This window comes from Scyliorhinus torazame, chromosome 31 (genome assembly GCF_047496885.1).
Source record: "Scyliorhinus torazame isolate Kashiwa2021f chromosome 31, sScyTor2.1, whole genome shotgun sequence".
NCBI lineage: Eukaryota > Metazoa > Chordata > Chondrichthyes > Carcharhiniformes > Scyliorhinidae > Scyliorhinus > Scyliorhinus torazame.
The window spans coordinates 26,698,953-26,723,157 of record NC_092737.1 but is presented as its reverse complement, the minus strand read 5'-3'; the positions used below and the strand labels follow the sequence as shown (position 1 = coordinate 26,723,157).

The 24,205-nt window shown below is 52.0% G+C and overlaps 26 non-coding genes across 26 annotated transcripts; all 26 read left to right on the top strand.

Annotated features, from left to right (window-relative positions):
• Positions 1–81: 81 nt before the first annotated feature.
• trnaq-cug (transfer RNA glutamine (anticodon CUG)) lies at positions 82–153 on the top strand. The gene has a single exon. It is a non-coding gene; the product is annotated as a tRNA-Gln (tRNA).
• Positions 154–437: 284 nt separating this feature from the next.
• Positions 438–509, top strand: trnaq-uug (transfer RNA glutamine (anticodon UUG)). The gene has a single exon. It is a non-coding gene; the product is annotated as a tRNA-Gln (tRNA).
• A 978-nt stretch (positions 510–1,487) lies between these two features.
• On the top strand, positions 1,488–1,559 carry trnaq-cug (transfer RNA glutamine (anticodon CUG)). The gene has a single exon. It is a non-coding gene; the product is annotated as a tRNA-Gln (tRNA).
• Positions 1,560–1,843: 284 nt separating this feature from the next.
• Positions 1,844–1,915, top strand: trnaq-uug (transfer RNA glutamine (anticodon UUG)). Its single transcript has one exon. It is a non-coding gene; the product is annotated as a tRNA-Gln (tRNA).
• A 978-nt stretch (positions 1,916–2,893) lies between these two features.
• Positions 2,894–2,965, top strand: trnaq-cug (transfer RNA glutamine (anticodon CUG)). Its single transcript has one exon. It is a non-coding gene; the product is annotated as a tRNA-Gln (tRNA).
• Positions 2,966–3,249: 284 nt separating this feature from the next.
• Positions 3,250–3,321, top strand: trnaq-uug (transfer RNA glutamine (anticodon UUG)). Its single transcript has one exon. It is a non-coding gene; the product is annotated as a tRNA-Gln (tRNA).
• A 978-nt stretch (positions 3,322–4,299) lies between these two features.
• On the top strand, positions 4,300–4,371 carry trnaq-cug (transfer RNA glutamine (anticodon CUG)). Its single transcript has one exon. It is a non-coding gene; the product is annotated as a tRNA-Gln (tRNA).
• Positions 4,372–4,655: 284 nt separating this feature from the next.
• Positions 4,656–4,727, top strand: trnaq-uug (transfer RNA glutamine (anticodon UUG)). Its single transcript has one exon. It is a non-coding gene; the product is annotated as a tRNA-Gln (tRNA).
• A 978-nt stretch (positions 4,728–5,705) lies between these two features.
• On the top strand, positions 5,706–5,777 carry trnaq-cug (transfer RNA glutamine (anticodon CUG)). Its single transcript has one exon. It is a non-coding gene; the product is annotated as a tRNA-Gln (tRNA).
• Positions 5,778–6,061: 284 nt separating this feature from the next.
• On the top strand, positions 6,062–6,133 carry trnaq-uug (transfer RNA glutamine (anticodon UUG)). Its single transcript has one exon. It is a non-coding gene; the product is annotated as a tRNA-Gln (tRNA).
• Positions 6,134–7,111: 978 nt separating this feature from the next.
• On the top strand, positions 7,112–7,183 carry trnaq-cug (transfer RNA glutamine (anticodon CUG)). Its single transcript has one exon. It is a non-coding gene; the product is annotated as a tRNA-Gln (tRNA).
• A 978-nt stretch (positions 7,184–8,161) lies between these two features.
• trnaq-cug (transfer RNA glutamine (anticodon CUG)) lies at positions 8,162–8,233 on the top strand. Its single transcript has one exon. It is a non-coding gene; the product is annotated as a tRNA-Gln (tRNA).
• A 284-nt stretch (positions 8,234–8,517) lies between these two features.
• On the top strand, positions 8,518–8,589 carry trnaq-uug (transfer RNA glutamine (anticodon UUG)). The gene has a single exon. It is a non-coding gene; the product is annotated as a tRNA-Gln (tRNA).
• Positions 8,590–9,567: 978 nt separating this feature from the next.
• trnaq-cug (transfer RNA glutamine (anticodon CUG)) lies at positions 9,568–9,639 on the top strand. Its single transcript has one exon. It is a non-coding gene; the product is annotated as a tRNA-Gln (tRNA).
• Positions 9,640–15,708: 6,069 nt separating this feature from the next.
• Positions 15,709–15,780, top strand: trnaq-cug (transfer RNA glutamine (anticodon CUG)). Its single transcript has one exon. It is a non-coding gene; the product is annotated as a tRNA-Gln (tRNA).
• Positions 15,781–16,064: 284 nt separating this feature from the next.
• On the top strand, positions 16,065–16,136 carry trnaq-uug (transfer RNA glutamine (anticodon UUG)). Its single transcript has one exon. It is a non-coding gene; the product is annotated as a tRNA-Gln (tRNA).
• A 977-nt stretch (positions 16,137–17,113) lies between these two features.
• Positions 17,114–17,185, top strand: trnaq-cug (transfer RNA glutamine (anticodon CUG)). The gene has a single exon. It is a non-coding gene; the product is annotated as a tRNA-Gln (tRNA).
• A 284-nt stretch (positions 17,186–17,469) lies between these two features.
• On the top strand, positions 17,470–17,541 carry trnaq-uug (transfer RNA glutamine (anticodon UUG)). Its single transcript has one exon. It is a non-coding gene; the product is annotated as a tRNA-Gln (tRNA).
• Positions 17,542–18,519: 978 nt separating this feature from the next.
• trnaq-cug (transfer RNA glutamine (anticodon CUG)) lies at positions 18,520–18,591 on the top strand. The gene has a single exon. It is a non-coding gene; the product is annotated as a tRNA-Gln (tRNA).
• A 978-nt stretch (positions 18,592–19,569) lies between these two features.
• On the top strand, positions 19,570–19,641 carry trnaq-cug (transfer RNA glutamine (anticodon CUG)). Its single transcript has one exon. It is a non-coding gene; the product is annotated as a tRNA-Gln (tRNA).
• A 284-nt stretch (positions 19,642–19,925) lies between these two features.
• On the top strand, positions 19,926–19,997 carry trnaq-uug (transfer RNA glutamine (anticodon UUG)). Its single transcript has one exon. It is a non-coding gene; the product is annotated as a tRNA-Gln (tRNA).
• A 977-nt stretch (positions 19,998–20,974) lies between these two features.
• On the top strand, positions 20,975–21,046 carry trnaq-cug (transfer RNA glutamine (anticodon CUG)). The gene has a single exon. It is a non-coding gene; the product is annotated as a tRNA-Gln (tRNA).
• A 284-nt stretch (positions 21,047–21,330) lies between these two features.
• On the top strand, positions 21,331–21,402 carry trnaq-uug (transfer RNA glutamine (anticodon UUG)). Its single transcript has one exon. It is a non-coding gene; the product is annotated as a tRNA-Gln (tRNA).
• Positions 21,403–22,380: 978 nt separating this feature from the next.
• On the top strand, positions 22,381–22,452 carry trnaq-cug (transfer RNA glutamine (anticodon CUG)). The gene has a single exon. It is a non-coding gene; the product is annotated as a tRNA-Gln (tRNA).
• A 978-nt stretch (positions 22,453–23,430) lies between these two features.
• Positions 23,431–23,502, top strand: trnaq-cug (transfer RNA glutamine (anticodon CUG)). The gene has a single exon. It is a non-coding gene; the product is annotated as a tRNA-Gln (tRNA).
• Positions 23,503–23,786: 284 nt separating this feature from the next.
• Positions 23,787–23,858, top strand: trnaq-uug (transfer RNA glutamine (anticodon UUG)). The gene has a single exon. It is a non-coding gene; the product is annotated as a tRNA-Gln (tRNA).
• The last annotated feature ends 347 nt before the right edge of the window (positions 23,859–24,205 follow it).

Here is a 24,205-nt window from a genome sequence, read left to right as displayed (position 1 = left end):
GTCGCACACGCTATTCTTGCACATTTAACGAAAGAGGTAATCTTGTTTGAGTGACAATTTGCAGCTAGGGGCTATGACTGGGGTTCCATGGTGTAATGGTGAGCACTCTGGACTCTGAATCCAGTGATCCGAGTTCAAATCTCGGTGGAACCTTTCCTCTTGCCAAAGCCAATGATTAGTGTGTGTGAGCGAGAGAGCACTTCTTTTACATTTGCCACCAGGAGCAAATTGATTGGATCATTTCTCAGCCGCCGCAACGGCCACTGCAATTCGCATTGCTCAGCCTCTGTAGCCGGCTGCCTGCACAAGCAGCATTTTGCCATCCTGCGGGCAACTACTATTTGTGTGCAGTCAGAGAACCTTTGCGCAAGTAAGCTGGTGTGTGTGCGTGCCTGTGTGTGGACAAAAGACTGCTTCCTCAGAGGCAGAGTCCAGTCGGTTCCATGGTGTAACGGTGAGCACTCTGGACTTTGAATCCAGCGATCCGAGTTCAAATCTCGGTGGAGCCAGTACTCTGTTTGTCCCACTTCTTGTTCAATTCGGGGACAGCTGAGTAAAAGACCCCAATGCAGGCGGGGCTCCTGGCCGCAGGCCTTTTCTGCCTTCCAGCTTGCTGTCTTCTTGAGCGATCGTCCGCTCGGGTTGATGCGGTAACACCAGCCGGGACATTTGCTGCGTGGTCGCTGTCATTTCCTGCGCGGCGCAGTGGGTGCATGTGAACTTGCCACTCTGCCCAAAACTCAGCAGGTGTTGCACACATCACTTCAATCGTCTTCTTCAACACGACCACTTTTAACTTTTCCTTCTATGCCAAGCGTCGTGCGTGAATCCCTTTGCAATGTTTGTACACTGATGCCGAGGCAGCATTGCAATATTCGGGGGAAACAGCTTCAACGCTGCTGGGAGCGGCAGCTTGTCTGCACCGCTTTCATTTGCACAGCAGCCAAACCTAGTCGGAGGCTGAGTGACAGAGGTGGAGTTACGCTTGAGGTAATAATCCAGCCAAGGCTGAACGTCGGAGATTAAATTTTCAAGTGCTTGCCATTCTGCTCATGGGAAAGATGTGCGCGCATTCTCGAGGGTCAGTCAGCCACACACATTGTGCAATTTGCAGTACGGCAGCACCTCACAAACTATCTTGCTTGCCCATTGCTCCCATTCGCTGCAGCCACTGTGAAACTTTTGCGAGCAGTATTCTCGCTGGCTCTCACAGCTGAGCCTGACACGATTCAGCGACACTGCTCTGAGCCCTCAGCAAAACGGGACACTGACCCCTGTGAAACGTGATGACTTGTCCCAATATCCCCCGCTGTGGCTTGGGGGGTGAAAAGATTGGGTGTCATCTTTGAGGGAGGTTTCCTGTCACACCTTTGCAGAACAATGTTTGCACATCATCAGATTCTGTTGTCGCACACGCTATTCTTGCACATTTAACGAAAGAGGTAATCTTGTTTGAGTGACAATTTGCAGGCAGTTCCTATGACTGGGGTTCCATGGTGTAATGGTGAGCACTCTGGACTCTGAATCCAGTGATCCGAGTTCAAATCTCGGTGGAACCTTTCCTCTTGCCAAAGCCAATGATTAGTGTGTGTGAGCGAGAGAGCACTTCTTTTACATTTGCCACCAGGAGCAAATTGATTGGATCATTTCTCAGCCGCCGCAACGGCCACTGCAATTCGCATTGCTCAGCCTCTGTAGCCGGCTGCCTGCACAAGCAGCATTTTGCCATCCTGCGGGCAACTACTATTTGTGTGCAGTCAGAGAACCTTTGCGCAAGTAAGCTGGTGTGTGTGCGTGCCTGTGTGTGGACAAAAGACTGCTTCCTCAGAGGCAGAGTCCAGTCGGTTCCATGGTGTAACGGTGAGCACTCTGGACTTTGAATCCAGCGATCCGAGTTCAAATCTCGGTGGAGCCAGTACTCTGTTTGTCCCACTTCTTGTTCAATTCGGGGACAGCTGAGTAAAAGACCCCAATGCAGGCGGGGCTCCTGGCCGCAGGCCTTTTCTGCCTTCCAGCTTGCTGTCTTCTTGAGCGATCGTCCGCTCGGGTTGATGCGGTAACACCAGCCGGGACATTTGCTGCGTGGTCGCTGTCATTTCCTGCGCGGCGCAGTGGGTGCATGTGAACTTGCCACTCTGCCCAAAACTCAGCAGGTGTTGCACACATCACTTCAATCGTCTTCTTCAACACGACCACTTTTAACTTTTCCTTCTATGCCAAGCGTCGTGCGTGAATCCCTTTGCAATGTTTGTACACTGATGCCGAGGCAGCATTGCAATATTCGGGGGAAACAGCTTCAACGCTGCTGGGAGCGGCAGCTTGTCTGCACCGCTTTCATTTGCACAGCAGCCAAACCTAGTCGGAGGCTGAGTGACAGAGGTGGAGTTACGCTTGAGGTAATAATCCAGCCAAGGCTGAACGTCGGAGATTAAATTTTCAAGTGCTTGCCATTCTGCTCATGGGAAAGATGTGCGCGCATTCTCGAGGGTCAGTCAGCCACACACATTGTGCAATTTGCAGTACGGCAGCACCTCACAAACTATCTTGCTTGCCCATTGCTCCCATTCGCTGCAGCCACTGTGAAACTTTTGCGAGCAGTATTCTCGCTGGCTCTCACAGCTGAGCCTGACACGATTCAGCGACACTGCTCTGAGCCCTCAGCAAAACGGGACACTGACCCCTGTGAAACGTGATGACTTGTCCCAATATCCCCCGCTGTGGCTTGGGGGGTGAAAAGATTGGGTGTCATCTTTGAGGGAGGTTTCCTGTCACACCTTTGCAGAACAATGTTTGCACATCATCAGATTCTGTTGTCGCACACGCTATTCTTGCACATTTAACGAAAGAGGTAATCTTGTTTGAGTGACAATTTGCAGCTAGGGGCTATGACTGGGGTTCCATGGTGTAATGGTGAGCACTCTGGACTCTGAATCCAGTGATCCGAGTTCAAATCTCGGTGGAACCTTTCCTCTTGCCAAAGCCAATGATTAGTGTGTGTGAGCGAGAGAGCACTTCTTTTACATTTGCCACCAGGAGCAAATTGATTGGATCATTTCTCAGCCGCCGCAACGGCCACTGCAATTCGCATTGCTCAGCCTCTGTAGCCGGCTGCCTGCACAAGCAGCATTTTGCCATCCTGCGGGCAACTACTATTTGTGTGCAGTCAGAGAACCTTTGCGCAAGTAAGCTGGTGTGTGTGCGTGCCTGTGTGTGGACAAAAGACTGCTTCCTCAGAGGCAGAGTCCAGTCGGTTCCATGGTGTAACGGTGAGCACTCTGGACTTTGAATCCAGCGATCCGAGTTCAAATCTCGGTGGAGCCAGTACTCTGTTTGTCCCACTTCTTGTTCAATTCGGGGACAGCTGAGTAAAAGACCCCAATGCAGGCGGGGCTCCTGGCCGCAGGCCTTTTCTGCCTTCCAGCTTGCTGTCTTCTTGAGCGATCGTCCGCTCGGGTTGATGCGGTAACACCAGCCGGGACATTTGCTGCGTGGTCGCTGTCATTTCCTGCGCGGCGCAGTGGGTGCATGTGAACTTGCCACTCTGCCCAAAACTCAGCAGGTGTTGCACACATCACTTCAATCGTCTTCTTCAACACGACCACTTTTAACTTTTCCTTCTATGCCAAGCGTCGTGCGTGAATCCCTTTGCAATGTTTGTACACTGATGCCGAGGCAGCATTGCAATATTCGGGGGAAACAGCTTCAACGCTGCTGGGAGCGGCAGCTTGTCTGCACCGCTTTCATTTGCACAGCAGCCAAACCTAGTCGGAGGCTGAGTGACAGAGGTGGAGTTACGCTTGAGGTAATAATCCAGCCAAGGCTGAACGTCGGAGATTAAATTTTCAAGTGCTTGCCATTCTGCTCATGGGAAAGATGTGCGCGCATTCTCGAGGGTCAGTCAGCCACACACATTGTGCAATTTGCAGTACGGCAGCACCTCACAAACTATCTTGCTTGCCCATTGCTCCCATTCGCTGCAGCCACTGTGAAACTTTTGCGAGCAGTATTCTCGCTGGCTCTCACAGCTGAGCCTGACACGATTCAGCGACACTGCTCTGAGCCCTCAGCAAAACGGGACACTGACCCCTGTGAAACGTGATGACTTGTCCCAATATCCCCCGCTGTGGCTTGGGGGGTGAAAAGATTGGGTGTCATCTTTGAGGGAGGTTTCCTGTCACACCTTTGCAGAACAATGTTTGCACATCATCAGATTCTGTTGTCGCACACGCTATTCTTGCACATTTAACGAAAGAGGTAATCTTGTTTGAGTGACAATTTGCAGCTAGGGGCTATGACTGGGGTTCCATGGTGTAATGGTGAGCACTCTGGACTCTGAATCCAGTGATCCGAGTTCAAATCTCGGTGGAACCTTTCCTCTTGCCAAAGCCAATGATTAGTGTGTGTGAGCGAGAGAGCACTTCTTTTACATTTGCCACCAGGAGCAAATTGATTGGATCATTTCTCAGCCGCCGCAACGGCCACTGCAATTCGCATTGCTCAGCCTCTGTAGCCGGCTGCCTGCACAAGCAGCATTTTGCCATCCTGCGGGCAACTACTATTTGTGTGCAGTCAGAGAACCTTTGCGCAAGTAAGCTGGTGTGTGTGCGTGCCTGTGTGTGGACAAAAGACTGCTTCCTCAGAGGCAGAGTCCAGTCGGTTCCATGGTGTAACGGTGAGCACTCTGGACTTTGAATCCAGCGATCCGAGTTCAAATGTCGGTGGAGCCAGTACTCTGTTTGTCCTACTTCTTGTTCAATTCGGGGACAGCTGAGTAAAAGACCCCAATGCAGGCGGGGCTCCTGGCCGCAGGCCTTTTCTGCCTTCCAGCTTGCTGTCTTCTTGAGCGATCGTCCGCTCGGGTTGATGCGGTAACACCAGCCGGGACATTTGCTGCGTGGTTGCTGTCATTTCCTGCGTGGCGCAGTGGGTGCATGTGAACTTGCCACTCTGCCCAAAACTCAGCAGGTGTTGCACACATCACTTCAATCGTCTTCTTCAACACGACCACTTTTAACTTTTCCTTCTATGCCAAGCGTCGTGCGTGAATCCCTTTGCAATGTTTGTACACTGATGCCGAGGCAGCATTGCAATATTCGGGGGAAACAGCTTCAACGCTGCTGGGAGCGGCAGCTTGTCTGCACCGCTTTCATTTGCACAGCAGCCAAACCTAGTCGGAGGCTGAGTGACAGAGGTGGAGTTACGCTTGAGGTAATAATCCAGCCAAGGCTGAACGTCGGAGATTAAATTTTCAAGTGCTTGCCGTTCTGCTCATGGGAAAGATGTGCGCGCATTCTCAAGGGTCAGTCAGCCACACACATTGTGCAATTTGCAGTACGGCAGCACCTCACAAACTATCTTGCTTGCCCATTGCTCCCATTCGCTGCAGCCACTGTGAAACTTTTGCGAGCAGTATTCTCGCTGGCTCTCACAGCTGAGCCTGACACGATTCAGCGACACTGCTCTGAGCCCTCAGCAAAACGGGACACTGACCCCTGTGAAACGTGATGACTTGTCCCAATATCCCCCGCTGTGGCTTGGGGGGTGAAAAGATTGGGTGTCATCTTTGAGGGAGGTTTCCTGTCACACCTTTGCAGAACAATGTTTGCACATCATCAGATTCTGTTGTCGCACACGCTATTCTTGCACATTTAACGAAAGAGGTAATCTTGTTTGAGTGACAATTTGCAGCTAGGGGCTATGACTGGGGTTCCATGGTGTAATGGTGAGCACTCTGGACTCTGAATCCAGTGATCCGAGTTCAAATCTCGGTGGAACCTTTCCTCTTGCCAAAGCCAATGATTAGTGTGTGTGAGCGAGAGAGCACTTCTTTTACATTTGCCACCAGGACCAAATTGATTGGATCATTTCTCAGCCGCCGCAACGGCCACTGCAATTCGCATTGCTCAGCCTCTGTAGCCGGCTGCCTGCACAAGCAGCATTTTGCCATCCTGCGGGCAACTACTATTTGTGTGCAGTCAGAGAACCTTTGCGCAAGTAAGCTGGTGTGTGTGCGTGCCTGTGTGTGGACAAAAGACTGCTTCCTCAGAGGCAGAGTCCAGTCGGTTCCATGGTGTAACGGTGAGCACTCTGGACTTTGAATCCAGCGATCCGAGTTCAAATCTCGGTGGAGCCAGTACTCTGTTTGTCCTACTTCTTGTTCAATTCGGGGACAGCTGAGTAAAAGACCCCAATGCAGGCGGGGCTCCTGGCCGCAGGCCTTTTCTGCCTTCCAGCTTGCTGTCTTCTTGAGCGATCGTCCGCTCGGGTTGATGCGGTAACACCAGCCGGGACATTTGCTGCGTGGTTGCTGTCATTTCCTGCGTGGCGCAGTGGGTGCATGTGAACTTGCCACTCTGCCCAAAACTCAGCAGGTGTTGCACACATCACTTCAATCGTCTTCTTCAACACGACCACTTTTAACTTTTCCTTCTATGCCAAGCGTCGTGCGTGAATCCCTTTGCAATGTTTGTACACTGATGCCGAGGCAGCATTGCAATATTCGGGGGAAACAGCTTCAACGCTGCTGGGAGCGGCAGCTTGTCTGCACCGCTTTCATTTGCACAGCAGCCAAACCTAGTCGGAGGCTGAGTGACAGAGGTGGAGTTACGCTTGAGGTAATAATCCAGCCAAGGCTGAACGTCGGAGATTAAATTTTCAAGTGCTTGCCGTTCTGCTCATGGGAAAGATGTGCGCGCATTCTCAAGGGTCAGTCAGCCACACACATTGTGCAATTTGCAGTACGGCAGCACCTCACAAACTATCTTGCTTGCCCATTGCTCCCATTCGCTGCAGCCACTGTGAAACTTTTGCGAGCAGTATTCTCGCTGGCTCTCACAGCTGAGCCTGACACGATTCAGCGACACTGCTCTGAGCCCTCAGCAAAACGGGACACTGACCCCTGTGAAACGTGATGACTTGTCCCAATATCCCCCGCTGTGGCTTGGGGGGTGAAAAGATTGGGTGTCATCTTTGAGGGAGGTTTCCTGTCACACCTTTGCAGAACAATGTTTGCACATCATCAGATTCTGTTGTCGCACACGCTATTCTTGCACATTTAACGAAAGAGGTAATCTTGTTTGAGTGACAATTTGCAGACAGTCCCTATGACTGGGGTTCCATGGTGTAATGGTGAGCACTCTGGACTCTGAATCCCGTGATCCGAGTTCAAATCTCGGTGGAGCCAGTACTCTGTTTGTCCCACTGCTTGTTCAATTCGGGGACAGCTGAGTAAAAGACCCCAATGCAGGCGGGGCTCCTGGCCGCAGGCCTTTTCTGCCTTCCAGCTTGCTGTCTTCTTGAGCGATCGTCCGCTCGGGTTGATGCGGTAACACCAGCCGGGACATTTGCTGCGTGGTCGCTGTCATTTCCTGCGCGGCGCAGTGTGTGCATGTGAACTTGCCACTCTGCCCAAAACTCAGCAGGTGTTGCACACATCACTTCAATCGTCTTCTTCAACACGACCACTTTTAAGTTTTCCTTCTATGCCAAGCGTCGTGCGTGAATCCCTTTGCAATGTTTGTACACTGATGCCGAGGCAGCATTGCAATATTCGGGGGAAACAGCTTCAACGCTGCTGGGAGCGGCAGCTTGTCTGCACCGCTTTCATTTGCACAGCAGCCAAACCTAGTCGGAGGCTGAGTGACAGAGGTGGAGTTACGCTTGAGGTAATAATCCAGCCAAGGCTGAACGTCGGAGATTAAATTTTCAAGTGCTTGCCATTCTGCTCATGGGAAAGATGTGCGCGCATTCTCGAGGGTCAGTCAGCCACACACATTGTGCAATTTGCAGTACGGCAGCACCTCACAAACTATCTTGCTTGCCCATTGCTCCCATTCGCTGCAGCCACTGTGAAACTTTTGCGAGCAGTATTCTCGCTGGCTCTCACAGCTGAGCCTGACACGATTCAGCGACACTGCTCTGAGCCCTCAGCAAAACGGGACACTGACCCCTGTGAAACGTGATGACTTGTCCCAATATCCCCCGCTGTGGCTTGGGGGGTGAAAAGATTGGGTGTCATCTTTGAGGGAGGTTTCCTGTCACACCTTTGCAGAACAATGTTTGCACATCATCAGATTCTGTTGTCGCACACGCTATTCTTGCACATTTAACGAAAGAGGTAATCTTGTTTGAGTGACAATTTGCAGCTAGGGGCTATGACTGGGGTTCCATGGTGTAATGGTGAGCACTCTGGACTCTGAATCCAGTGATCCGAGTTCAAATCTCGGTGGAACCTTTCCTCTTGCCAAAGCCAATGATTAGTGTGTGTGAGCGAGAGAGCACTTCTTTTACATTTGCCACCAGGAGCAAATTGATTGGATCATTTCTCAGCCGCCGCAACGGCCACTGCAATTCGCATTGCTCAGCCTCTGTAGCCGGCTGCCTGCACAAGCAGCATTTTGCCATCCTGCGGGCAACTACTATTTGTGTGCAGTCAGAGAACCTTTGCGCAAGTAAGCTGGTGTGTGTGCGTGCCTGTGTGTGGACAAAAGACTGCTTCCTCAGAGGCAGAGTCCAGTCGGTTCCATGGTGTAACGGTGAGCACTCTGGACTTTGAATCCAGCGATCCGAGTTCAAATCTCGGTGGAGCCAGTACTCTGTTTGTCCCACTTCTTGTTCAATTCGGGGACAGCTGAGTAAAAGACCCCAATGCAGGCGGGGCTCCTGGCCGCAGGCCTTTTCTGCCTTTCAGCTTGCTGTCTTCTTGAGCGATCGTCCGCTCGGGTTGATGCGGTAACACCAGCCGGGACATTTGCTGCGTGGTCGCTGTCATTTCCTGCGCGGCGCAGTGGGTGCATGTGAACTTGCCACTCTGCCCAAAACTCAGCAGGTGTTGCACACATCACTTCAATCGTCTTCTTCAACACGACCACTTTTAACTTTTCCTTCTATGCCAAGCGTCGTGCGTGAATCCCTTTGCAATGTTTGTACACTGATGCCGAGGCAGCATTGCAATATTCGGGGGAAACAGCTTCAACGCTGCTGGGAGCGGCAGCTTGTCTGCACCGCTTTCATTTGCACAGCAGCCAAACCTAGTCGGAGGCTGAGTGACAGAGGTGGAGTTACGCTTGAGGTAATAATCCAGCCAAGGCTGAACGTCGGAGATTAAATTTTCAAGTGCTTGCCATTCTGCTCATGGGAAAGATGTGCGCGCATTCTCGAGGGTCAGTCAGCCACACACATTGTGCAATTTGCAGTACGGCAGCACCTCACAAACTATCTTGCTTGCCCATTGCTCCCATTCGCTGCAGCCACTGTGAAACTTTTGCGAGCAGTATTCTCGCTGGCTCTCACAGCTGAGCCTGACACGATTCAGCGACACTGCTCTGAGCCCTCAGCAAAACGGGACACTGACCCCTGTGAAACGTGATGACTTGTCCCAATATCCCCCGCTGTGGCTTGGGGGGTGAAAAGATTGGGTGTCATCTTTGAGGGAGGTTTCCTGTCACACCTTTGCAGAACAATGTTTGCACATCATCAGATTCTGTTGTCGCACACGCTATTCTTGCACATTTAACGAAAGAGGTAATCTTGTTTGAGTGACAATTTGCAGACAGTCCCTATGACTGGGGTTCCATGGTGTAATGGTGAGCACTCTGGACTCTGAATCCAGTGATCCGAGTTCAAATCTCGGTGGAGCCAGTACTCTGTTTGTCCCACTTCTTGTTCAATTCGGGGACAGCTGAGTAAAAGACCCCAATGCAGGCGGGGCTCCTGGCCGCAGGCCTTTTCTGCCTTCCAGCTTGCTGTCTTCTTGAGCGATCGTCCGCTCGGGTTGATGCGGTAACACCAGCCGGGACATTTGCTGCGTGGTCGCTGTCATTTCCTGCGCGGCGCAGTGGGTGCATGTGAACTTGCCACTCTGCCCAAAACTCAGCAGGTGTTGCACACATCACTTCAATCGTCTTCTTCAACACGACCACTTTTAACTTTTCCTTCTATGCCAAGCGTCGTGCGTGAATCCCTTTGCAATGTTTGTACACTGATGCCGAGGCAGCATTGCAATATTCGGGGGAAACAGCTTCAACGCTGCTGGGAGCGGCAGCTTGTCTGCACCGCTTTCATTTGCACAGCAGCCAAACCTAGTCGGAGGCTGAGTGACAGAGGTGGAGTTACGCTTGAGGTAATAATCCAGCCAAGGCTGAACGTCGGAGATTAAATTTTCAAGTGCTTGCCATTCTGCTCATGGGAAAGATGTGCGCGCATTCTCGAGGGTCAGTCAGCCACACACTGTGGTGTTGGGTGTTCTAACACACAGAAGAGCCAACACAGTTGCATATGGTACAACACTTGTTTATTTAAACTCACTATTTACAACTTGGTCTTTGCACTCTGCACGTGGGGGGCTCCCTGCTTGTGGTGTTTCAACAGCTCTTTCATGCTTCCTTCTCCCCAGACCTACTGACCTCCAGGTGTCGTGCTCGTGCTTTTTATGTGGTTGGTGTTCTTGTCTGTGATTGGTTGTGGTGTTGTGTACTCTGATTTGCCTGTTAGTGTGTCCATCATGATGTGTGTGTTTGAATATCATGACATCCCCCCTTTTTACAAAGATATGTGCCTACGTGGTAATAAATATGATCGTGACGTGAGTGCATCTAAGAGTGTGTGTGTGTCGTGTGCAGCATGTGTCTATGACGGAACTATGTACATGGGGCGATGTCGAGTGCGTCACATGAATCCAGTTGTACCATAACATAACAGAAATGCGAACGAGAGAAGAAGAAAAAAAATTTTGAACAGTTGTCCAGTCAGACGACATCTGGAACGATAAACAACAACAGGTTATCATGTAAAATTGTCCAACTTATTAAACATATGAACTGTATTATAAGTCCATTCTAATGGGTTTGCGACGAATTCGGGTTGACCGCCTTAAGGGTGGATCAAGAACCACCGGCTGCTGTGCAGGCATGGCCATGGGTGGCGATGGAAAGGGCGTGATGTGCGGCAGCTCCACAAAGTCATCCTCGGAAGCCTGTTGAGGATCTGGCGTGTTGTGTGGCTGTGAACGTGGAAGTCGGCGAAGGGCGCGCCGATTGCGGCGACGCACGGAACCATCCGGCATGCGAACCAGGAACGAGCGGGGAGCCACTTGTCGGAGGACTTCGGCCGGTGCTGACCAGCCACCATACGGTTGATGGACGCGTACTTTGTCTCCGGAGGACAGGGGGGGCAGGTCCGTCGCTCGTGTGTCGTACCGACCTTTCTGGCGATCACGCTGCAGTTGCATGTCCCGAAGAACCGCCTCATGGTCTGTTGTCGGTGCCAGGACGGAAGGTACCGTCGTCCTGAGGGAGCGACCCATTAGTAGCTGCGCTGGCGAGAGGCCCGTGGATAACGGGGCCGATCGATAGGCCAGCAAGGCAAGGTTAAAGTCCGATCCGGCATCAGCCGCCTTGCACAGGAGCCGCTTTGCGATGTGGACACCCTTTTCAGCCTTCCCGTTCGATTGTGGATGCAGAGGGCTGGATGTCACATGAGTGAAACCATATGCTGCGGCAAAGGACGACCATTCACGGCTGGCAAAACAAGGTCCATTGTCTGACATGACAGTCCTTGGAATGCCATGGCGAGCAAACGTTTCCTTGCAGGCCCCAATGACTGCGGACGACGTCAGATCATGGAGAGGCATGACTTCCGGGTAGTTTGAGAAGTAGTCTATAATAACAATGTAATCTCTGCCGAGCGCGTGAAATAGGTCAACACCCACCTTCGCCCAGGGGGACGTCACCATCTCGTGTGGTAGAAGTGTTTCCGGAGGTTGCGCCGGCTGAAACCTCTGACAGGTTGTGCAGTTGAGCACCATGTTGGCTATGTCTTCATTAATACCCGGCCAATATACCGCCGCCCGGGCCCTTCGTCTGCATTTTTCGACACCCAAGTGGCCTTCGTGTAGTTGACGAAGAATCATCTGGCGCACACTGTGTGGAATGACGATCCTATGCGATTTCATAAGGACCCCGTCTATATTGGTGAGATCATCTCGCACATTGTAAAACTGGGGGCACTGCCCTTTTAGCCACCCTTCCGTCATGTGGCGCATCACTCGCTGCAGCAGAGGGTCAGTCGCCGTCTCTGCGCGTATGTGGGCCAGACAAGGATCATCAGCTGGCATATTTGCTGCTGTCAGAGTCACGTGTGCCTCAATTTGACGCACGAACCCCTCCGCATCTGGTGGTGTGCTCACTGCTCGGGAAAGAGTGTCCGCCACTATGAGTTCCTTCCCCGGAGTGTAGATCAGTTCAAAATCGTACCTCCTGAGTTTGAGTAAGATGCGCTGGAGGCGAGGAGTCATGTCGTTCAGGTCTTTGTTAATGATGTTGACCAGGGGGCGGTGGTCAGTTTCGACCGTGAATCGTGGCAGGCCATACACATAGTCGTGGAACTTGTCCAGTCCAGTTAACAAGCCCAGGCATTCTTTTTCGATTTGCGCGTAGCGCTGTTCGGTAGGGGTCATGGCTCGTGAGGCATACGCAACCGGGGCCCATGATGACGTGCTGTCTTTTTGCAGGAGTACCGCTCCAATACCAGATTGGCTGGCGTCTGTTGAGATCTTTGTAGGGCGAGTCGCGTCAAAGAAGGCCAGCACTGGTGCCGTGACCAGTTTGTGCTTGAGCTCCTCCCATTCCTGCTGATGCGACTGGTGCCAGTTGAATTCCGTCGATTTTTTTACGAGATGGCGCATGTTTGTTGTATGAGAAGCCAGGTTGGGAATGAACTTCCCAAGGAAGTTGACCATGCCCAGGAATCTTAAGACAGCCTTCTTGTCAGCCGGTCGTGGCATGGCTGTGATGGCGCTAACCTTGTCTGCATCGGGACGGACCCCGGACCTTGAGATGTGGTCCCCGAGGAATTTCAGCTCCGTCTGGCCGAAAGCACACTTCGCACGGTTGAGACGCAGGCCATTTTGCCGTATGCGGGTGAAGACACGTCGAAGACGATGCATGTGTTCCTGCGGAGTGGTGGACCAAATGATGATATCGTCCACATATACACGTACCCCTTCGATGCCTTCCATCATCTGCTCCATAATGCGGTGGAATACTTCAGATGCCGAAATGATGCCGAATGGCATCCGGTTGTAGCAGAATCTGCCAAAAGGGGTGTTGAATGTGCATAGTCTTCGGCTGGCCGGGTCCAGTTGGATCTGCCAGAATCCTTTGGACGCATCCAATTTAGTGAATATGTTGGCTCGCGCCATCTCGCTGGTGAGGTCTTCTCGTTTTGGGATGGGATAGTGTTCCCGCATGATGTTGTTGTTCAGATCTTTTGGATCTATACATATACGGAGCTCGCCAGAGGGCTTCTTTACACAGACCATGGAGCTGACCCATGGCGTGGGCTCCGTGACCTTGGATAGGACCCCTTGGTCCTGAAGAATCTGCAGTTGTGCCTTGAGGCGGTCTTTGAGAGGCGCAGGAACCCTGCGAGGTGCGTGAACGACAGGGATGGCGTCCGGTCTGAGTCGAATCTTGTACGTGTGTGGCAATGTCCCCATGCCTTCAAAAACCTCCTGGTTGTGAGCGAGGAGGGAATGGAGATTCGCGTGGAACTCAGCATCCGGGAAGTCGGATATCTCATCTGGAGAGAGAGACATGATGCGCTGTACCAGGTGAAGGACCTTACACGCTTGTGCGCCCAGTAACGAGTCCTTTGATGAGCCCACAACTTCGAAGGGGAGTGTGGCCGTGTACCTCTTGTGAGTCACCTGTAGCTGGCAAGATCCTACGGACGGGATAACGTTCCCGTTATAGTCAACCATCTTAAGCCGGGATGGTGTGATGAGTGGTTTGACCTTCATGGCCTGGACTGCAGAGTAAGCAATCAGGTTGGCGGATGCGCCGGTGTCCAGACGGAAGGCGACGCGCGATCGGTTGACCGTCAGGGTGGCACACCACTCATCGTCTGGATTGATGGCATTGACCTTGTTGACATCAATGACGGCAACTCTGAAGTCATCCTGGTCATCTGCATCACTTAACTGGAAGTCTTGATGCGTGGGCTGGACGGTCCTGACTCGTGTGCGAGGTTGTCGAGGATGCGCCGGATCCATGGGTTGAGCCGCACGACAGCGGGCTGCGTAGTGGCCTATCATGGCACATCTGTTGCACTGTTGGTATTTTGCAGGACATTGCCCTTTTAAGTGTAGACCTCCACACTTGCTGCACGTCATGACGTCACGGCGTTCGTTGCGCCACTGCGCATGCGCAGTGCGATCTTGCGGTGGGCGCGCCTGCGCAGTGCGTCCCTCGTTGTGGCCGTTATTCTTGGCGCGCACCTGCGCGGGAGACCGCGAAAAGCGCGGGAAGCGGCCGCTGTCGTCCGGGCCGTGGGGCGGGAAGAAATCGACGGCCTGGATGCGTTCAACGTCGTGGGCGGCCTGGCTTGCCGATTCGACGGCTGGGGACCCCCTCCGTGCCAACTCGGACGCCTGAAATCGGGCAAAACGGCAGGTCGCATTTTCATGGAGGACACAGGCTTCCACAGCAGACGCTAAGGTGAGGCTCTTTATTTTAAGAAGCTGCTGGCGTAGGCCACTGGAGGCAACGCCAAAAACAATCTGGTCCCTGATCATGGACTCTGTGGTGGTGCCGTAACCGCAGGACTGCGCTAGAATCCGGAGGTGCGTCAAAAAGGGTTGAAAAAGCTCCTCCTTACCTTGCAGGCGTTGCTGAAAGATGTATCTTTCGAAAGTTTCGTTTACTTCAGTTTGAAAGTGCTGGTCCATTTTGAGGATGACCGTGTCATATTTGGCCTGGTTTTCGCCTTCCTCGAACACCAGTGAATTAAAGACATCATTTGGGTGGGGGCCTGCGTAGAAGAGGAGCATTGCAATCTTCGAATCATCCGAGACATTCTGTTTTTCGGTGGCACGGATGTACAGGTCAAATCGCTGCCTGTAGAGCTTCCAGTTGGTGCCTAGGTTCCCCGTGACTTGCATCGGCTGCGGTTTGCCGGTGTGGTCCATGTCCAGAATGGCAGGTTGGTAGGCAGGTATCGATCCACTCCTGTACCATGTGGTGTTGGGTGTTCTAACACACAGAAGAGCCAACACAGTTGCATATGGTACAACACTTGTTTATTTAAACTCACTATTTACAACTTGGTCTTTGCACTCTGCACGTGGGGGGCTCCCTGCTTGTGGTGTTTCAACAGCTCTTTCATGCTTCCTTCTCCCCAGACCTACTGACCTCCAGGTGTCGTGCTCGTGCTTTTTATGTGGTTGGTGTTCTTGTCTGTGATTGGTTGTGGTGTTGTGTACTCTGATTTGCCTGTTAGTGTGTCCATCATGATGTGTGTGTTTGAATATCATGACACACACATTGTGCAATTTGCAGTACGGCAGCACCTCACAAACTATCTTGCTTGCCCATTGCTCCCATTCGCTGCAGCCACTGTGAAACTTTTGCGAGCAGTATTCTCGCTGGCTCTCACAGCTGAGCCTGACACGATTCAGCGACACTGCTCTGAGCCCTCAGCAAAACGGGACACTGACCCCTGTGAAACGTGATGACTTGTCCCAATATCCCCCGCTGTGGCTTGGGGGGTGAAAAGATTGGGTGTCATCTTTGAGGGAGGTTTCCTGTCACACCTTTGCAGAACAATGTTTGCACATCATCAGATTCTGTTGTCGCACACGCTATTCTTGCACATTTAACGAAAGAGGTAATCTTGTTTGAGTGACAATTTGCAGGCAGTTCCTATGACTGGGGTTCCATGGTGTAATGGTGAGCACTCTGGACTCTGAATCCAGTGATCCGAGTTCAAATCTCGGTGGAACCTTTCCTCTTGCCAAAGCCAATGATTAGTGTGTGTGAGCGAGAGAGCACTTCTTTTACATTTGCCACCAGGAGCAAATTGATTGGATCATTTCTCAGCCGCCGCAACGGCCACTGCAATTCGCATTGCTCAGCCTCTGTAGCCGGCTGCCTGCACAAGCAGCATTTTGCCATCCTGCGGGCAACTACTATTCGTGTGCAGTCAGAGAACCTTTGCGCAAGTAAGCTGGTGTGTGTGCGTGCCTGTGTGTGGACAAAAGACTGCTTCCTCAGAGGCAGAGTCCAGTCGGTTCCATGGTGTAACGGTGAGCACTCTGGACTTTGAATCCAGCGATCCGAGTTCAAATGTCGGTGGAGCCAGTACTCTGTTTGTCCCACTTCTTGTTCAATTCGGGGACAGCTGAGTAAAAGACCCCAATGCAGGCGGGGCTCCTGGCCGCAGGCCTTTTCTGCCTTCCAGCTTGCTGTCTTCTTGAGCGATCGTCCGCTCGGGTTGATGCGGTAACACCAGCCGGGACATTTGCTGCGTGGTCGCTGTCATTTCCTGCGCGGCGCAGTGGGTGCCTGTGAACTTGCCACTCTGCCCAAAACTCAGCAGGTGTTGCACACATCACTTCAATCGTCTTCTTCAACACGACCACTTTTAACTTTTCCTTCTATGCCAAGCGTCGTGCGTGAATCCCTTTGCAATGTTTGTACACTGATGCCGAGGCAGCATTGCAATATTCGGGGGAAACAGCTTCAACGCTGCTGGGAGCGGCAGCTTGTCTGCACCGCTTTCATTTGCACAGCAGCCAAACCTAGTCGGAGGCTGAGTGACAGAGGTGGAGTTACGCTTGAGGTAATAATCCAGCCAAGGCTGAACGTCGGAGATTAAATTTTCAAGTGCTTGCCGTTCTGCTCATGGGAAAGATGTGCGCGCATTCTCGAGGGTCAGTCAGCCACACACATTGTGCAATTTGCAGTACGGCAGCACCTCACAAACTATCTTGCTTGCCCATTGCTCCCATTCGCTGCAGCCACTGTGAAACTTTTGCGAGCAGTATTCTCGCTGGCTCTCACAGCTGAGCCTGACACGATTCAGCGACACTGCTCTGAGCCCTCAGCAAAACGGGACACTGACCCCTGTGAAACGTGATGACTTGTCCAATATCCCCCGCTGTGGCTTGGGGGGTGAAAAGATTGGGTGTCATCTTTGAGGGAGGTTTCCTGTCACACCTTTGCAGAACAATGTTTGCACATCATCAGATTCTGTTGTCGCACACGCTATTCTTGCACATTTAACGAAAGAGGTAATCTTGTTTGAGTGACAATTTGCAGGCAGTTCCTATGACTGGGGTTCCATGGTGTAATGGTGAGCACTCTGGACTCTGAATCCAGTGATCCGAGTTCAAATCTCGGTGGAACTTTTCCTCTTGCCAAAGCCAATGATTAGTGTGTGTGAGCGAGAGAGCACTTCTTTTACATTTGCCACCAGGAGCAAATTGATTGGATCATTTCTCAGCCGCCGCAACGGCCACTGCAATTCGCATTGCTCAGCCTCTGTAGCCGGCTGCCTGCACAAGCAGCATTTTGCCATCCTGCGGGCAACTACTATTCGTGTGCAGTCAGAGAACCTTTGCGCAAGTAAGCTGGTGTGTGTGCGTGCCTGTGTGTGGACAAAAGACTGCTTCCTCAGAGGCAGAGTCCAGTCGGTTCCATGGTGTAACGGTGAGCACTCTGGACTTTGAATCCAACGATCCGAGTTCAAATCTCGGTGGAGCCAGTACTCTGTTTGTCCCACTTCTTGTTCAATTCGGGGACAGCTGAGTAAAAGACCCCAATGCAGGCGGGGCTCCTGGCCGCAGGCCTTTTCTGCCTTCCAGCTTGCTGTCTTCTTGAGCGATCGTCCGCTCGGGTTGATGCGGTAACACCAGCCGGGACATTTGCTGCGTGGTCGCTGTCATTTCCTGCGCGGCGCAGTGGGTGCATGTGAACTTGCCACTCTGCCCAAAACTCAGCAGGTGTTGCACACATCACTTCAATCGTCTTCTTCAACACGACCACTTTTAACTTTTCCTTCTATGCCAAGCGTCGTGCGTGAATCCCTTTGCAATGTTTGTACACTGATGCCGAGGCAGCATTGCAATATTCGGGGGAAACAGCTTCAACGCTGCTGGGAGCGGCAGCTTGTCTGCACCGCTTTCATTTGCACAGCAGCCAAACCTAGTCGGAGGCTGAGTGACAGAGGTGGAGTTACGCTTGAGGTAATAATCCAGCCAAGGCTGAACGTCGGAGATTAAATTTTCAAGTGCTTGCCATTCTGCTCATGGGAAAGATGTGCGCGCATTCTCGAGGGTCAGTCAGCCACACACATTGTGCAATTTGCAGTACGGCAGCACCTCACAAACTATCTTGCTTGCCCATTGCTCCCATTCGCTGCAGCCACTGTGAAACTTTTGCGAGCAGTATTCTCGCTGGCTCTCACAGCTGAGCCTGACACGATTCAGCGACACTGCTCTGAGCCCTCAGCAAAACGGGACACTGACCCCTGTGAAACGTGATGACTTGTCCCAATATCCCCCGCTGTGGCTTGGGGGGTGAAAAGATTGGGTGTCATCTTTGAGGGAGGTTTCCTGTCACACCTTTGCAGAACAATGTTTGCACATCATCAGATTCTGTTGTCGCACACGCTATTCTTGCACATTTAACGAAAGAGGTAATCTTGTTTGAGTGACAATTTGCAGACAGTCCCTATGACTGGGGTTCCATGGTGTAATGGTGAGCACTCTGGACTCTGAATCCAGTGATCCGAGTTCAAATCTCAGTGGAGCCAGTACTCTGTTTGTCCCACTTCTTGTTCAATTCGGGGACAGCTGAGTAAAAGACCCCAATGCAGGCGGGGCTCCTGGCCGCAGGCCTTTTCTGCCTTCCAGCTTGCTGTCTTCTTGAGCGATCGTCCGCTCGGGTTGATGCGGTAACACCAGCCGGGACATTTGCTGCGTGGTCGCTGTCATTTCCTGCGCGGCGCAGTGGGTGCATGTGAACTTGCCACTCTGCCCAAAACTCAGCAGGTGTTGCACACATCACTTCAATCGTCTTCTTCAACACAACCACTTTTAACTTTTCCTTCTATGCCAAGCGTCGTGCGTGAATCCCTTTGCAATGTTTGTACACTGATGCCGAGGCAGCATTGCAATATTCGGGGGAAACAGCTTCAACGCTGCTGGGAGCGGCAGCTTGTCTGCACCGCTTTCATTTGCACAGCAGCCAAACCTAGTCGGAGGCTGAGTGACAGAGGTGGAGTTACGCTTGAGGTAATAATCCAGCCAAGGCTGAACGTCGGATATTAAATTTTCAAGTGCTTGCCATTCTGCTCATGGGAAAGATGTGCGCGCATTCTCGAGGGTCAGTCAGCCACACACATTGTGCAATTTGCAGTACGGCAGCACCTCACAAACTATCTTGCTTGCCCATTGCTCCCATTCGCTGCAGCCACTGTGAAACTTTTGCGAGCAGTATTCTCGCTGGCTCTCACAGCTGAGCCTGACACGATTCAGCGACACTGCTCTGAGCCCTCAGCAAAACGGGACACTGACCCCTGTGAAACGTGATGACTTGTCCCAATATCCCCCGCTGTGGCTTGGGGGGTGAAAAGATTGGGTGTCATCTTTGAGGGAGGTTTCCTGTCACACCTTTGCAGAACAATGTTTGCACATCATCAGATTCTGTTGTCGCACACGCTATTCTTGCACATTTAACGAAAGAGGTAATCTTGTTTGAGTGACAATTTGCAGCTAGGGGCTATGACTGGGGTTCCATGGTGTAATGGTGAGCACTCTGGACTCTGAATCCAGTGATCCGAGTTCAAATCTCGGTGGAACCTTTCCTCTTGCCAAAGCCAATGATTAGTGTGTGTGAGCGAGAGAGCACTTCTTTTACATTTGCCACCAGGAGCAAATTGATTGGATCATTTCTCAGCCGCCGCAACGGCCACTGCAATTCGCATTGCTCAGCCTCTGTAGCCGGCTGCCTGCACAAGCAGCATTTTGCCATCCTGCGGGCAACTACTATTCGTGTGCAGTCAGAGAACCTTTGCGCAAGTAAGCTGGTGTGTGTGCGTGCCTGTGTGTGGACAAAAGACTGCTTCCTCAGAGGCAGAGTCCAGTCGGTTCCATGGTGTAACGGTGAGCACTCTGGACTTTGAATCCAGCGATCCGAGTTCAAATGTCGGTGGAGCCAGTACTCTGTTTGTCCCACTTCTTGTTCAATTCGGGGACAGCTGAGTAAAAGACCCCAATGCAGGCGGGGCTCCTGGCCGCAGGCCTTTTCTGCCTTCCAGCTTGCTGTCTTCTTGAGCGATCGTCCGCTCGGGTTGATGCGGTAACACCAGCCGGGACATTTGCTGCGTGGTCGCTGTCATTTCCTGCGCGGCGCAGTGGGTGCCTGTGAACTTGCCACTCTGCCCAAAACTCAGCAGGTGTTGCACACATCACTTCAATCGTCTTCTTCAACACGACCACTTTTAACTTTTCCTTCTATGCCAAGCGTCGTGCGTGAATCCCTTTGCAATGTTTGTACACTGATGCCGAGGCAGCATTGCAATATTCGGGGGAAACAGCTTCAACGCTGCTGGGAGCGGCAGCTTGTCTGCACCGCTTTCATTTGCACAGCAGCCAAACCTAGTCGGAGGCTGAGTGACAGAGGTGGAGTTACGCTTGAGGTAATAATCCAGCCAAGGCTGAACGTCGGAGATTAAATTTTCAAGTGCTTGCCGTTCTGCTCATGGGAAAGATGTGCGCGCATTCTCGAGGGTCAGTCAGCCACACACATTGTGCAATTTGCAGTACGGCAGCACCTCACAAACTATCTTGCTTGCCCATTGCTCCCATTCGCTGCAGCCACTGTGAAACTTTTGCGAGCAGTATTCTCGCTGGCTCTCACAGCTGAGCCTGACACGATTCAGCGACACTGCTCTGAGCCCTCAGCAAAACGGGACACTGACCCCTGTGAAACGTGATGACTTGTCCAATATCCCCCGCTGTGGCTTGGGGGGTGAAAAGATTGGGTGTCATCTTTGAGGGAGGTTTCCTGTCACACCTTTGCAGAACAATGTTTGCACATCATCAGATTCTGTTGTCGCACACGCTATTCTTGCACATTTAACGAAAGAGGTAATCTTGTTTGAGTGACAATTTGCAGACAGTTCCTATGACTGGGGTTCCATGGTGTAATGGTGAGCACTCTGGACTCTGAATCCAGTGATCCGAGTTCAAATCTCGGTGGAACTTTTCCTCTTGCCAAAGCCAATGATTAGTGTGTGTGAGCGAGAGAGCACTTCTTTTACATTTGCCACCAGGAGCAAATTGATTGGATCATTTCTCAGCCGCCGCAACGGCCACTGCAATTCGCATTGCTCAGCCTCTGTAGCCGGCTGCCTGCACAAGCAGCATTTTGCCATCCTGCGGGCAACTACTATTCGTGTGCAGTCAGAGAACCTTTGCGCAAGTAAGCTGGTGTGTGTGCGTGCCTGTGTGTGGACAAAAGACTGCTTCCTCAGAGGCAGAGTCCAGTCGGTTCCATGGTGTAACGGTGAGCACTCTGGACTTTGAATCCAGCGATCCGAGTTCAAATCTCGGTGGAGCCAGTACTCTGTTTGTCCCACTTCTTGTTCAATTCGGGGACAGCTGAGTAAAAGACCCCAATGCAGGCGGGGCTCCTGGCCGCAGGCCTTTTCTGCCTTCCAGCTTGCTGTCTTCTTGAGCGATCGTCCGCTCGGGTTGATGCGGTAACACCAGCCGGGACATTTGCTGCGTGGTCGCTGTCATTTCCTGCGCGGCGCAGTGGGTGCATGTGAACTTGCCACTCTGCCCAAAACTCAGCAGGTGTTGCACACATCACTTCAATCGTCTTCTTCAACACGACCACTTTTAACTTTTCCTTCTATGCCAAGCGTCGTGCGTGAATCCCTTTGCAATGTTTGTACACTGATGCCGAGGCAGCATTGCAATATTCGGGGGAAACAGCTTCAACGCTGCTGGGAGCGGCAGCTTGTCTGCACCGCTTTCATTTGCACAGCAGCCAAACCTAGTCGGAGGCTGAGTGACAGAGGTGGAGTTACGCTTGAGGTAATAATCCAGCCAAGGCTGAACGTCGGAGATTAAATTTTCAAGTGCTTGCCATTCTGCTCATGGGAAAGATGTGCGCGCATTCTCGAGGGTCAGTCAGCCACACACATTGTGCAATTTGCAGTACGGCAGCACCTCACAAACTATCTTGCTTGCCCATTGCTCCCATTCGCTGCAGCCACTGTGAAACTTTTGCGAGCAGTATTCTCGCTGGCTCTCACAGCTGAGCCTGACACGATTCAGCGACACTGCTCTGAGCCCTCAGCAAAACGGGACACTGACCCCTGTGAAACGTGATGACTTGTCCCAATATCCCCCGCTGTGGCTTGGGGGGTGAAAAGATTGGGTGTCATCTTTGAGGGAGGTTTCCTGTCACACCTTTGCAGAACAATGTTTGCACATCATCAGATTCTGTTGTCGCACACGCTATTCTTGCACATTTAACGAAAGAGGTAATCTTGTTTGAGTGACAATTTGCAGACAGTCCCTATGACTGGGGTTCCATGGTGTAATGGTGAGCACTCTGGACTCTGAATCCAGTGATCCGAGTTCAAATCTCAGTGGAGCCAGTACTCTGTTTGTCCCACTTCTTGTTCAATTCGGGGACAGCTGAGTAAAAGACCCCAATGCAGGCGGGGCTCCTGGCCGCAGGCCTTTTCTGCCTTCCAGCTTGCTGTCTTCTTGAGCGATCGTCCGCTCGGGTTGATGCGGTAACACCAGCCGGGACATTTGCTGCGTGGTCGCTGTCATTTCCTGCGCGGCGCAGTGGGTGCATGTGAACTTGCCACTCTGCCCAAAACTCAGCAGGTGTTGCACACATCACTTCAATCGTCTTCTTCAACACAACCACTTTTAACTTTTCCTTCTATGCCAAGCGTCGTGCGTGAATCCCTTTGCAATGTTTGTACACTGATGCCGAGGCAGCATTGCAATATTCGGGGGAAACAGCTTCAACGCTGCTGGGAGCGGCAGCTTGTCTGCACCGCTTTCATTTGCACAGCAGCCAAACCTAGTCGGAGGCTGAGTGACAGAGGTGGAGTTACGCTTGAGGTAATAATCCAGCCAAGGCTGAACGTCGGATATTAAATTTTCAAGTGCTTGCCATTCTGCTCATGGGAAAGATGTGCGCGCATTCTCGAGGGTCAGTCAGCCACACACATTGTGCAATTTGCAGTACGGCAGCACCTCACAAACTATCTTGCTTGCCCATTGCTCCCATTCGCTGCAGCCACTGTGAAACTTTTGCGAGCAGTATTCTCGCTGGCTCTCACAGCTGAGCCTGACACGATTCAGCGACACTGCTCTGAGCCCTCAGCAAAACGGGACACTGACCCCTGTGAAACGTGATGACTTGTCCCAATATCCCCCGCTGTGGCTTGGGGGGTGAAAAGATTGGGTGTCATCTTTGAGGGAGGTTTCCTGTCACACCTTTGCAGAACAATGTTTGCACATCATCAGATTCTGTTGTCGCACACGCTATTCTTGCACATTTAACGAAAGAGGTAATCTTGTTTGAGTGACAATTTGCAGCTAGGGGCTATGACTGGGGTTCCATGGTGTAATGGTGAGCACTCTGGACTCTGAATCCAGTGATCCGAGTTCAAATCTCGGTGGAACCTTTCCTCTTGCCAAAGCCAATGATTAGTGTGTGTGAGCGAGAGAGCACTTCTTTTACATTTGCCACCAGGAGCAAATTGATTGGATCATTTCTCAGCCGCCGCAACGGCCACTGCAATTCGCATTGCTCAGCCTCTGTAGCCGGCTGCCTGCACAAGCAGCATTTTGCCATCCTGCGGGCAACTACTATTTGTGTGCAGTCAGAGAACCTTTGCGCAAGTAAGCTGGTGTGTGTGCGTGCCTGTGTGTGGACAAAAGACTGCTTCCTCAGAGGCAGAGTCCAGTCGGTTCCATGGTGTAACGGTGAGCACTCTGGACTTTGAATCCAGCGATCCGAGTTCAAATCTCGGTGGAGCCAGTACTCTGTTTGTCCCACTTCTTGTTCAATTCGGGGACAGCTGAGTAAAAGACCCCAATGCAGGCGGGGCTCCTGGCCGCAGGCCTTTTCTGCCTTCCAGCTTGCTGTCTTCTTGAGCGATCGTCCGCTCGGGTTGATGCGGTAACACCAGCCGGGACATTTGCTGCGTGGTCGCTGTCATTTCCTGCGCGGCGCAGTGGGTGCATGTGAACTTGCCACTCTGCCCAAAACTCAGCAGGTGTTGCACACATCACTTCAATCGTCTTCTTCAACACGACCACTTTTAACTTTTCCTTCTATGCCAAGCGTCGTGCGTGAATCCCTTTGCAATGTTTGTACACTGATGC